The 11866-nt window shown below is 40.2% G+C and overlaps 1 long non-coding RNA gene across 3 annotated transcripts; it reads right to left on the bottom strand.

Moving 5' to 3' along the window:
• On the bottom strand, positions 1-5732 carry LOC131881143 (uncharacterized). Of its 3 annotated transcripts, XR_009373338.1 has the most exons (4): positions 4937-5732; positions 4561-4871; positions 307-479; positions 1-234 (listed from the first exon to the last, which is right to left on the bottom strand). It is a non-coding gene; the product is annotated as an uncharacterized LOC131881143 (long non-coding RNA). The 3 variants fall into 3 exon arrangements; XR_009373337.1 differs by having other exon boundaries at positions 4561-5397; XR_009373336.1 differs by lacking the exons at positions 4561-4871; positions 4937-5732 and adding an exon at positions 1314-1413.
• Positions 5733-11866: the final 6134 nt, after the last annotated feature.

The raw sequence follows: 11866 nt of genomic DNA on the forward strand, positions 1-11866 counted from the left end.
TGCAAGTGAATGTTATGCATATGTATTCTGAATTGTGGACGTCAAGGAATCAATCAACTCCATAGGGTATCAAGCCACGGTCAAACACCACCTGCTTGTACTTTATCTCTGTCTTGTTCAGGAATATTTTGCAGCCTTGTACACCGGCTTTGATCGCAAGTCTTCTTATAACAATAGGTGGTAGGGTCATTTTGGCAACAACTTCCTCTGTACCAGCCACACCTCTCGCCTTCCCTGCATATTTGAAGAGAAGCTTGATAGATGGGGCTACAAATTTCATAGTTGGCACTATTTCTTAAATCTTACACCGAGCATTTGGCTGGTTGACAAAGTTTCGAGCCGTTCGTCCAATTGTTGCACACCAGGTTTCGTCGACATTCCGAGGTTTCACGGCAAGCGTCTCCTCGTTTGATTTTGCCCACACATTGAGCTGCAACTATGGCGATTAACATCGTCAAGATCAGAACATGTGGGTGCATCTGGAATTCAGGGAAGCATAATTGTATGTTAAAGGATGTCCTCGGTTGAAGTAACGCCAACAACTCTAGAAGTCCTTCATAAACATAAGAAAAGGGGTTGATGAAAGTGCAATTAATCGACGACATTTAAGGATTGTTTTGACCATTGTGTACGATTGGCGTCAAAACTTGTATTTCATCATTGGAAATTTGCTTGAAGTATGTTGACCTTGAATTTGAGTGACCATATTTATAATTTAGTCCTGATTGGTTGGATTGAATGCTTTTTTGGCTGTTCTGGCGTTCATCAAAGCTCTGGTACAATAACAATGAGTATTTTTTTGTTTAAGAAACGCCAGGTCAATAAGGGTTGCCTGGATTGAGAACTTGTTTTTGTCCGTGTTACTAAAAGCTAAAAACCAGAAAAGACCCTTGACGCAGTTTCTTATCCCTTAGAATTGAAATTTCAGGTGATTCGGTAGTGTAAACAAAACGTGCAAGATTTTTTTTCGCGCCTAAAGGATTTATTGTTAGAGAAAAAAGTCAAGACGTCAGAATAAGCCCTCTTTTGCTCAGACCATTATAGCTTTGAGGTGCAATTTATGATCTATGTGTATCAGCATTTTAACAACAGAACCAAGATTTTTTTAACCAAAGTAACTACAAAATGTTTATAAAATATATCAATTCACTCTCTAGTCATGAGACTTTGAAAATAGTGGTTATTGTCAGTTAGAGCGAGAGAGCCACCAATCGAAATCGAAATCAGACTATTGGAAGTTTTTTTTTCAAACTATTTCTGCTCGCTCTTAAGGAATCGATTTGTCTTGAAATTGAAGGGAGTTGTTTGGTCACCTTGTTATTCGTGTTGAATAAACCATTTGACAAATTTGATTAGTTGATGTGAGGCTTTTATAGCAGATTGAAAAAAATAATTGTTACTTCGAGATTTGAACACATATGTTCATTTGTTAGTTGCAGAGAAATATATATTTCTTTCGTGATGAAAGGCCCGGCTGCCTTTGCTTCCTAAAATTCAAAAAGGTGATCATTAGTTAGCAGGCTATGATTTGCAACTAAGAGTCAGGCAATATACAACAATTGTAGATGCTAAATTCAATTGAAAATCAGCTTTCCAGGGGTTTACTAGTTATTAGTAGACTCTGGCAAAATATGTTTTTTCACGTCGAGCAGAAATTGCAGAAGTTTGACGTTTCGGTTGACATTCGAAGAGCAGTTTTTGTCTAATCCTACTTATCTCTGTAACCTTTTATGTTAGTGTGGGTTTCGAAAGTAAAAAAGCAACAACTACCGTTAAGCGGGCCTCTGGCTTAAAAACCATGTAACAGCTCCATTCACAACTTAAGGCCAGTGAGGGAGATTTTATTTCCAATGTCAGGGCTATCGGCCCAAATTGAAATTTCAAAAGCCAAATTGGATTGCCGAATTAGTATCTCGTAACAAAAAGAGTGCATATCCCATTGCTCCATCCAGTTGGAATACCCAGGGGGCACCGACACCAAATAGTCTTGTGGGCGAGAGAAAAACGCAACTTAAAAATGAAAGTACGCAACCTCTTTAAATGTACGAAATGTGAATAGATTATCTTGAGAAGATGTTCAAATCCCAAGCGACTTGAGTTTTAAGGATAGATCTCGAAGTAGATTTACATTTAGATTCAATTGCATTTCTTTTTCAATATCCAGCCATTTGCACTTTTCTGCGACAAATGCTATGCATCGAAATTGCACAAAGAGTTATGATCAAGATCCAAAAAATGTAGCGTTTTGGTTAACTTTCATAGCCTAAAAACAATCTATTGTGACTGAAATCATGAACTAGTTTTTCGACCCTTGATGATAACTAATTTAGAGTAACATTTCATTTTTTTGTGACATAATATATCAATAAAGATTTACAGGTCAATTGATATGGAAGCAATGAATAATTATGATGAAAAAGTTGTGGGAACTTATTTCAAAACATGCAAAATGGGTTTTCAACAGATTATTGTGATGTGGACGTGTTGCTGTTTGAGGATGACCCGTGACTATAATACAAGGAGAATCATATATGTGACTAGACCTATAATTTCATATAGAAATCTGAGCTCGCGGGATAAATTTATTACTCCCTTCCTTAAATCAATTTTCTCTGTCAAAAACCAATCATCTTCTTTACGTTGTTAAGTCGTCTATCCCTCCTTTTTTCAAAATTTTTATTTCTGACCATGGAGTCACCATAATGACCTGTGCACTCACGGGTAAGACCTCCATTTTATATGCCAGTTAGGGCATGGGACACTTCCCTTCACTCGAGACAATGTCAAAAAAGTAAGGCAGAAGAAGGTGGTAACCTTATGATAGCTAATGAAACTCGTATATTTCTCATAACAAAGAAGGACCATGGGAGCGCAACATATTTGAACTAGCACTCACAATGTTTCCCAAAACATGTTTTCATTGGCAGGTCTAAAAACGCTTCCAAAAACCCCCGCTTTTCAACATAACTATAACATCTATCCACTATCCTTTTTTGGGATACCAAGTTCCAGCTGGCTCAAAGACAAATTAAACTTTAACTTTCAAAATGGAATTAAAAGACTTGTGGCGCTGATGCCACATCCTAAGACAAAAGTTACTTTGCAGTGTTGGGCATTGTCAAACGAAAAGATAACTTCTATAAAGTTGAATCTATTGCCAGATAGTCAAACTGTTTCATTTGTTAGATCTGTCTAAAAACTAACAAGTTCATTGTACGTATATTTGGCCTATGGGTATGGCATCGTATGTCAAAATGACGAAATAGCCAATGTGATTATGGTTTGACAAAACAAAAGTGTATGACAAGTTCCTTATTCTGATCATTCAAAATAATGTCCTTCCTTCTAGCATTCGTATACGTGTAAGGAATGCATAGGTGTTGTTGATCCAGTAGCATCTTTCAAGTCAGACTTGGACAAATTTTTAGATAGCATTCCAGATCAATCTTGCATTCAAGGACTAGCTCGGTCTGTCAATTCAAAGTCGTTGGTGGACCAAATATCATATAAAATTTAAAAGGTAAAAAAATAGACGAAATTTGACCTTTCATTTTAATAATACTGGGGATTACATTCTTTGTATCAATAAGATAAGCCCCATAAAAACCAAAAACCTCAAAAGAAAAGAAAAAAAGAAAAATGCTCACTTTTCCATTAACTTTTAATGAAGAATATTCCGACATTACTTAGAAATTTACAATTTAAAGCCCGCTTTCCCAAGTGGTCAATTTTTCAAAAGCCTTTATTAAATTCTTCGTTTGCACTCGTTGAAGTTAAATTTCCTGATATTATGAGCTTTATTTTATGCATTTACTGAAAAAAAATACGCTTGACATTGCACATTCATTATCAAATCAACTTTGATATTTGTTGAGTATCATGTTCACTTCTATTCACAAAGTCTTAATATGCTCATGATAATATATAAAACAATATAACCTTTGATGAAAATATAGGAAAAACAAAAATACGCTGTTTATTTAGTTACTTATAAGTGTCTGCTTTCTTCAATGAATTCACCTATTGTGCCCTAATTTACCAATTTAATCTTGAGTTGCTAGAGGATACTTTGAAATATATATTTACTTTACATTAAAGACTCTCCGTTATTTTCCGAGGTTGGTCAGTTTATACCTGAGCCGGACGGTATATGCGTAAAAAGAATGATGCACCGGCACTACCTAGCTTTCAATGCCTACTGAGTCCTCCACCATCTCATTAAAAAAGGCGTCACTCCCTTTTGCTAGTTTGGTGAACGAATTATGTTTACTTAAAATCCTCAGATTGGTCGACCCTCTAAGAGTAACAGTAACATCACAATGATAAGAAAAACTTTTCAGTTGAATTCCAAATATCTGCCAATAATTTGATTTGTTATAGGTACCGTATACAACTTCCAATAGCCTTCACCTTGGGATGTTCTCGTACTTATGTCGCGCAGTAAAAATTACAAAAAATCCAAAATAAAATCCCTGATTACCTTTGCTACTCAACTGAGCCCTTCAATGTACAAGGCTAAGAAAGTCATTATCAGCAATATTTTTACGAAAATTTGTTTACCACAGATTGGACCATGATCATTTTCCGGTTCGATCTTGCGATGGGAATCAAAATGATCTGCACCAGAGGACAGGGAGAGAAAGACAGAGACACCCTTTGACAATTACTAGTGTCACGGGAAGCAGGTCTGAAGCCTCGCTCTGTCACAAAGTGAGGGAAGAAGCTTGTTCGTTGGTTCGATGGCGACAATCTTTGTTTTCGTCGCAATTTGTGGGATCGGTCGCTTCATTGGAGACTCAGACTCGGGTTCACGTCGTCACTGTTTGCTTGTTGGCGTCATCCAAGTCTGGATGGATGGATCGATCTAGCACCTGGAATGAATTTCCAAGTCTGGTTTTCACACTGGGATCTTGATTGGGAGTCGGGACGATCGTACCCCTGCTATGAAAGCCAATGAGGGGATCCGCAGATTGATGTATTCCGAGATCCGTCTTAGGATTGGTTTGATGGTCGACTTGTCCGGCTTTAGATAGTGCAACATGCACAGGAGAGAGGGCAATTGCTCCGATAATCTATAGAGGAATCAATTTCGGGTTTGACATTTGTGACGGTTTCATCTGTGTCGAAGAGGACGAATTTTTTCGTGGAGGGACGTTTGGTTGTCCCATGGGAAATTGAATAATGTCTTGTGCTTGATGTTGTCCTTCATGTTGCTCAAGAGCCTGGGTGACTTCATAATTTGAGCTGATCAACGCTTTTGTCCATGATATCAGACACGACGCCTTGAGTTCAAGTTTATGTCAAGAGACATAATCCAAGAAATCTCCGATGCTTTGATTTATAATCCACTTCCTAATGCGAAGTTGCAATATGTCTTCATGCTACTGGCCTGGATGAAGGAACGTCGAGATACGAGCCAGCTGATGCTGGCGGGAGCTCCGTCCCCGTTCTATGTACTACAGTGGAGATTGGCGTTGTGAGAGGAAGAGACTACATAAACATAAGTGCTTATTTGAACATGTCACTCTATTTGGACTAAGATTTATTTTATGCAACCCTCAAGATGATCATGACTAGAAAAGGTGAAAAGAACAGGGTGAACCCGGCCATGGGGTAAACTAAGTTTATTAGGTTAGGCTAGAACAAAAAGAGTCTTGAATCTTGGTCTTGAAAAAGGTCGGACCACCAACACCTTGTTTGTGTCTTTCATTAGCTTTCTTCGTAAGTGATTTCTTTAGCCACCCTGTTGCATCAACTTTTCTTTGAATAATAACTGAAGTAGAGTCGGGCTTTTTATGGGAAAGAAAGTTCAAAACTTCTTGAGCTGCAATTCTGAAAAAGAGGATACTATTAAGCCCATTGACCTGAATTGCTTCGAAAAAATTTCATTTTCATTGCACCATCTACAAGCTTTATTTTTAGCAAGTAAGAGCCATAAAAATTGATTTGAATGGTCTTTTATATGATATTGTTCACCTGATTTGTTGAAAAATGTTTTCCGCACACATAAGTATACGAAAAATATGAAAATAGCAAAAAGTATGGAGTCAACCAAATAAGGCGAGCCGACCAAGAAGCCATCAATCAAGAGATATGAATAAAGCGTATTTGCTTAAAAATCGCGCCCCTAAGTTTAATTAGTCAATATCTTGGTATCGTTCGTGGTATCAAATCTTTATATTGGAATGGCAGTGGAAGTGGGCTGCCGAAATAAGTGAGCATTGAGATATATGGGTCGATGGGAAACGCTCTCCAGAAGTAGTCCCACTCAAGCTGAGTGTTTCTTGTCGAGATCATGATGTGCGTTGTGCAAACGTTCGTACACTCTGGCTTGCACGTACGCAGGGTTGTCATCTCGGCCATGGCTTGGAGCGTGGAAATGTCCCATTGAGAGTCTTGTGGAAATATTTGCCACCGTAATCTAAACAGTTGAGGTCCGACTTGGGCAAGCTCTTGTTGATGCTTTTCTCAGCGGATTTTCTTACAATTTTGACTCGGCCAACTCAGTTGGCGAGCTCGAGGAAATTGGGATCAAATTTAGACGATGACAACGAAAATGAGTCAGAGCATAGAAGAAACGGACAATTTCTAGACATTTTCACCACCATTTCCAAGGATTTTGTGGTAACGGTTGCGTGTGAGAATCTCGTAGATCTTAACGACAAAAGGGAAAAAAAGGAACGAAGGGTTTGCGCCATTCCTATCTTGAGGTTCATGTGTACAATGTTGTTTATTGGCCAACTAAGGCTCAAAGGGAACCTCACTGTAGTACTAGTAAATTGACAGGGGATGATAACTTACCACGCTAAGGCTTACACCCGTTCCACCGCTCTAGTCCGGATCAGCCTTTCATTCGCAAGGGTTTTAGCAGTGTGACCGTCCTTGAATTGACTAACGACACTTGTTATTTGCATAGTAAAAAGTAGCAATTTCCTGCAAATATTCTGGCCATGTCGAGCACCCTAACAAAGAGAGGCTTACCTCTTTCACCTCTTTTTTTAGAAGAAATCCTGGCTTTCTGCGACAAGCTGAGGGAGGAGTTTAGTTTTCCTTCTGTCACCACATTCCATTACCTTTGATTTTCTTGTCGTTTAGCCCTTGATGAATGACCCTTTTTAGCTTAAGCCACGTAATGAATGAAAGAATGCACACTCCCATTCAACCCTCAGACTCTGGATTCTCGTCCACGGGATGTCCACTTCAATCTTGGGCACAGGTGTGTGTTCGTTGATGGTCACCTTAACCGGAATTTCGGCGGGAACAATTGCAAAATTTGAAAATAACCAAATGGAGGTGTGACGCGACAGGAATGCTCGGAAGAAAACAATATCCATTTCCGCTCACTAGCCTTCTGGCAGTGGGGAGAAAAGTGCATCTTATTCAAAATTAAATGTTTACTATACAGTATGTACGAGTGTAGTGTACATAACATATACAATACGCTATGCCCGACTGTCTGTCAATTTCATGCTCGGATGCCAGAGAGCTGGCTGGATGCGAAAAGTTATCTACCTGAAACGAGTTGAGTGGAGAATAGCGTGGGGTTGACAGAAGAAGTCAATGCTGATTATGACTGCCTCGGACCATAAACAAAGAAATCATTAGTCACTCGACAATCAAGATAATTGTCCAGTTGACAACTAATCCCCCAATCAAACCTTGCCGCTAGCCGAAGATACGATTGGTAACTGGCACTTCAATCCGTTGATGAAGACTAATGAGCAGGCCTTATTTGCTTTGGAAAGAGTTTGAAATCATTTGTTGAAATTCTAGTGGGTGGAGCACCCCCAAATTTCGCCGGCTATCTCCGTGACCAATGGCAATTTTCATCAATGGATGGACCCTGTGAGCTGTGTACTGTAGGAACGAGATTTTGAGGAGCGGTTCAGTTACTCCTTCAATGCTTGTTGTTAGTTCAATCTCAATCAATGATGAGCGATGGGATATGATATGTGGAATGGACCCGTTGCCATCGAATGTCATGGATCCAGCCCAAATAAGATTGAAAGCAGCTGCGGAACAAAGTGATGAGGCCAGACTCATTTCAATGTATCTGCATCGAGCCCGATGTCGTCCCCACATGAACCCCTCGAATCCATGATGATGTATAAATAGAAAAGGGATGGGATGGGTGGTTAGTTGGTTGGTGGGTTGCCTGCTCAGGGTGATACATGGTTTCGTATTGTCATGGTAATCATATGCACAATTCAGCCCACGGCCAACTCACAATGGTGCACTTTACGACGAAGGCTCCTGAAGCCTGATCCCTGACAGGACAAGAGGATTAACTTGATCCCAAGGCAAACAGTTCGACCTTAATGAGGTTGAAAAGTCTACAGACATCGGGTTCGAAAGGGAAGTTTCGTCATATCCATCCGATATACATAGACCATGAACTTGACGCTCAGGCACTCTTCGTTTCCTCAATTTGAATCCAAACCGGGCGATGCGTTGGTGAAGGCGAACTGACTTTGGTGTTCAATGAGGCAATAAGAGATCATCCAGGAGGCATTAGACATCTCTTTCAATTGGCGGAAAAAAGACGCAGCTGTCACGGATATTCATTATTCTTGTCAACCACCGTGGATGGAGTGACAGTTTTGGTTTGAAAGAGCCAACCAGCTAACCAAGAACGAAGGGAGGATCTGCCTCCCTGAAATAGTGTTCAAAGCTTTGACGTGTTGTGCTAGAGAGGGAGGGAAATTTGGAGGGGAACCACTATGTACAGTATGCACTACGCACGTAGAGCAGGGCTTGATTTGAAGGCACGATAATCAGACGAGATCCATAAATCACATCGCTAATTAGACTTTGGGCTCGCATTACACATTCAACAATCAGTAAGTCTTTCAATGAGTCTTGGCCCCCACCAAGGCTAACTCAAATGGAATAAATGGCTCCAATTTTTGGCATGAGGTCATTAATATCCTGGCGACAAATGGTTGCACAGTTCAATTTGATTGGACACTATTATTCAATTCTTAATTCGGTCTATTCAAGTTTATGTAGGGTGCCGAAACTGGATCCAGAGCTTTATTCTAAGAAATAAACCATAGGAAATTTGTGAGCCCAAAACAATTTTCTTGATTAAAGCTTCAACTTTTGAAGGATACTCACACAACAACAAAATGTAATCATGTAATTTCTTACATAGATTTACATTACAGTATAGAAAACTTGTGTCTAACCAGCGGATGAAAGTTCCAAAAGGATACGGTAAAGATAACAAAATTGAAGCGAAATATCAGATCAACAAGAGATTCTTCTTTGATTGAAGTTCAAGTTGTGAACTGAGTAAATGAAGTTGCCTGGAAAAGCATGTTTTTTTCCCCGATAGCAATTTGTTGTTTGTCTCTTTTTATCGTGAAGGAAATGTCACTCAAAGCGTTGGAGATTCTGAGATTTGGTCACAAGTGCCGAGTGGAGCTCGTGTCTTGGGACAAAGCGACGCATTTGCATGAACAAATTGAATGAAATTATATGACTCGTCACCATTGGTGACAAAAATGATCTAGCTGTCTCGGAATAGCTTGTCTGTGAATTGTCGGCATGATTTTCGGACAGGGTAATTGCTGTTATTCCGGAATCAATTCTCGTTGTCAAGTGGTTGACTCGAGCCCGTCTTTGTCGTTCATTTATTTGCTCTTCGGGTGTTCGAAAAAAACCGGAGAAGATCCGAGTCGTTTCCTTGGACGAAGAACATCTCTGTTTGAACAGGAGCTCATTGAAAGTACCAATATTCAGAGCAATTAGGGGATCGGTTACGCCCTCTTGGGCACGCCTACTTTGTCAATAAATTATTCGTTGTTGGAGTACGCTCGTCTACCTGTCAAATTTTCCAGAGGTCTCCCCACTCAAGAAGATATTTTCGTCAACACACCGAATGAGATCAATAAGGAATGGGCTGCAATTCACCCTTTGTAATGCATTGTCTTCAAGCATAAAAGTGCATTCATTATTTTTGTGAATGGGTTTGATTTCTAATACTTCAGATAGGCAACCTGTAGGCGGCAAAATGACGTCTTAGGCGACGCCTACTGGTTAGTCTTCACAAAAAAGGGTAAGTAAAGATAGATGAGTAATTTGAAAACGGTGGTACGCCATAAATTTGTATTGCTGCAGGCACTGAATATGTCCATGAAGTCTTGAAAAATCTAGTAAGAGCTAGAGCAGGGCTGTTGAAAAGTGTTCTGATCTAAAGCGTAACCTTGTAAATAATAGATGGTGTTGTTCCATTTGACGAGAATTTCGGCCGTCGTGAAGAGGTTATGTTTTTTCAATTCCATCCCCATGGCGAGCTCAACGAGCTCAATTCCTTGGAAAAATGGTCAATTTCTGGCCAGTGAGGTCTGGGGATGAAGTTGATCGTTGGCGCTTGTCCCGTCCATGATGGCACTGAGCCACAACCCTCGCGGTCATCCATCCATCCAGCAGGTCATTTGAAGATCAAATGGCTCTCAAATGCGTTTTGGGAGGCAAAGGAACTAGCATGGATGAGAGACGGACGGCCCCCACGGTGAGCTCGAACCCAACGAGAACATTAGGAAACCAAGACTTGTGGCTCAAAACCCACCAAACATCGCATTCATTGACCCAGGGTAGATTTTTTCACCCCCCTCCCCAATACTGGGTTGGTGAACCTAATGTAGCTACAGTCAAAACGAGGTTTAGAATTGGTTCGAACGAGGGAGACGAAAACGATTCATGCCTTGAACCCAAGGGGATTGGAATTGCGTTCAATACCTCATGAAGCTGCTTAGGATCGCCCTCATTTTCCAGGTAGTTGTCGAGGGCCAAACCAGGTGGAACCATTTTGTGGAAGATTGGATATGTTGGGTGGTCGTGGCCGTCACTCGGCGAGCTGAATTTCGCAACTTGGAATCGTGTTTTGAATTGAATGTACTTTTGGAATGCTGTGTTTGTTGTTTCGTGAGTTTGACTCAAACCAACACATAAGCCACGGTCATTAAAATGGGATTGTGGTGGGTGATGGTTTGCGATTTTGTTCCTTACTTTAACTTGTCCCTTGTCCATCGAATAAGGACATTGAGTACTGTTATTCGGTCTCTTCGGCATTATTGTCGTCTTGACGTGCAAGCGCGAAAATCTCCAATGGAATTTGTTGAAAATTGATTGACAGACGTTAGACACTGAAAACGAGTTGGAGGTAAAGTACTCTATAAACAGAGTAGGACGATTCGAGATCATAGACAATTCCCCTGACATAGAATGAATCGAATTCTGGTGACGAAAATTCAGCTCAACATCAACATTTTGATAAAAGTGTCTTTCTTTAGATTGATCAATTTCAAAGACTCGGAGATGGAAGCAAAAAGAATATGAAGAGCTTTATCCTTAAATGTTAGGAATTTATCGGGGTGGGTGCGACTCGGACACTGCCATTCAAGGGTAAAAGATCTAAAGACAAGATCAACCCTGAACTCAATCGGATTCTACAAATTGGTTCCACTCTACTCTATTCCACCCGTTGATTTGCTCATCAATATCCACGAACTTAATCTAAGTTTTATAACCAAGTACATTTACTCTAACAAGAGCGCTGCTGGCTTAATGTTCAGTGCATGGTCAATTAGTGCGGCATTTCTCGTAATTTATGACCACCATATAGCCCGCTACTCATGAGTGGTGGACCTAAAGTCACGATTTATTTCTTGTTGGCATTCGCTGGTGCCACTATTATTTACCAAGCACCCACAGTACCTTTGGGGAGAAAGGAAACATGGGATTTTTATATAAATACAACTGACTTTATGGGCCCCTTTTTTCCTTGACAATGGCAGACCCCTGAGGGGAGCACGTTCTATGTAGAGTTGAACAGTAGTTCTGCGAATGAGCAAGAGTAGAC

Source organism: Tigriopus californicus, chromosome 5 (genome assembly GCF_007210705.1).
Source record: "Tigriopus californicus strain San Diego chromosome 5, Tcal_SD_v2.1, whole genome shotgun sequence".
In the NCBI taxonomy this organism is placed as follows: domain Eukaryota; kingdom Metazoa; phylum Arthropoda; class Copepoda; order Harpacticoida; family Harpacticidae; genus Tigriopus; species Tigriopus californicus.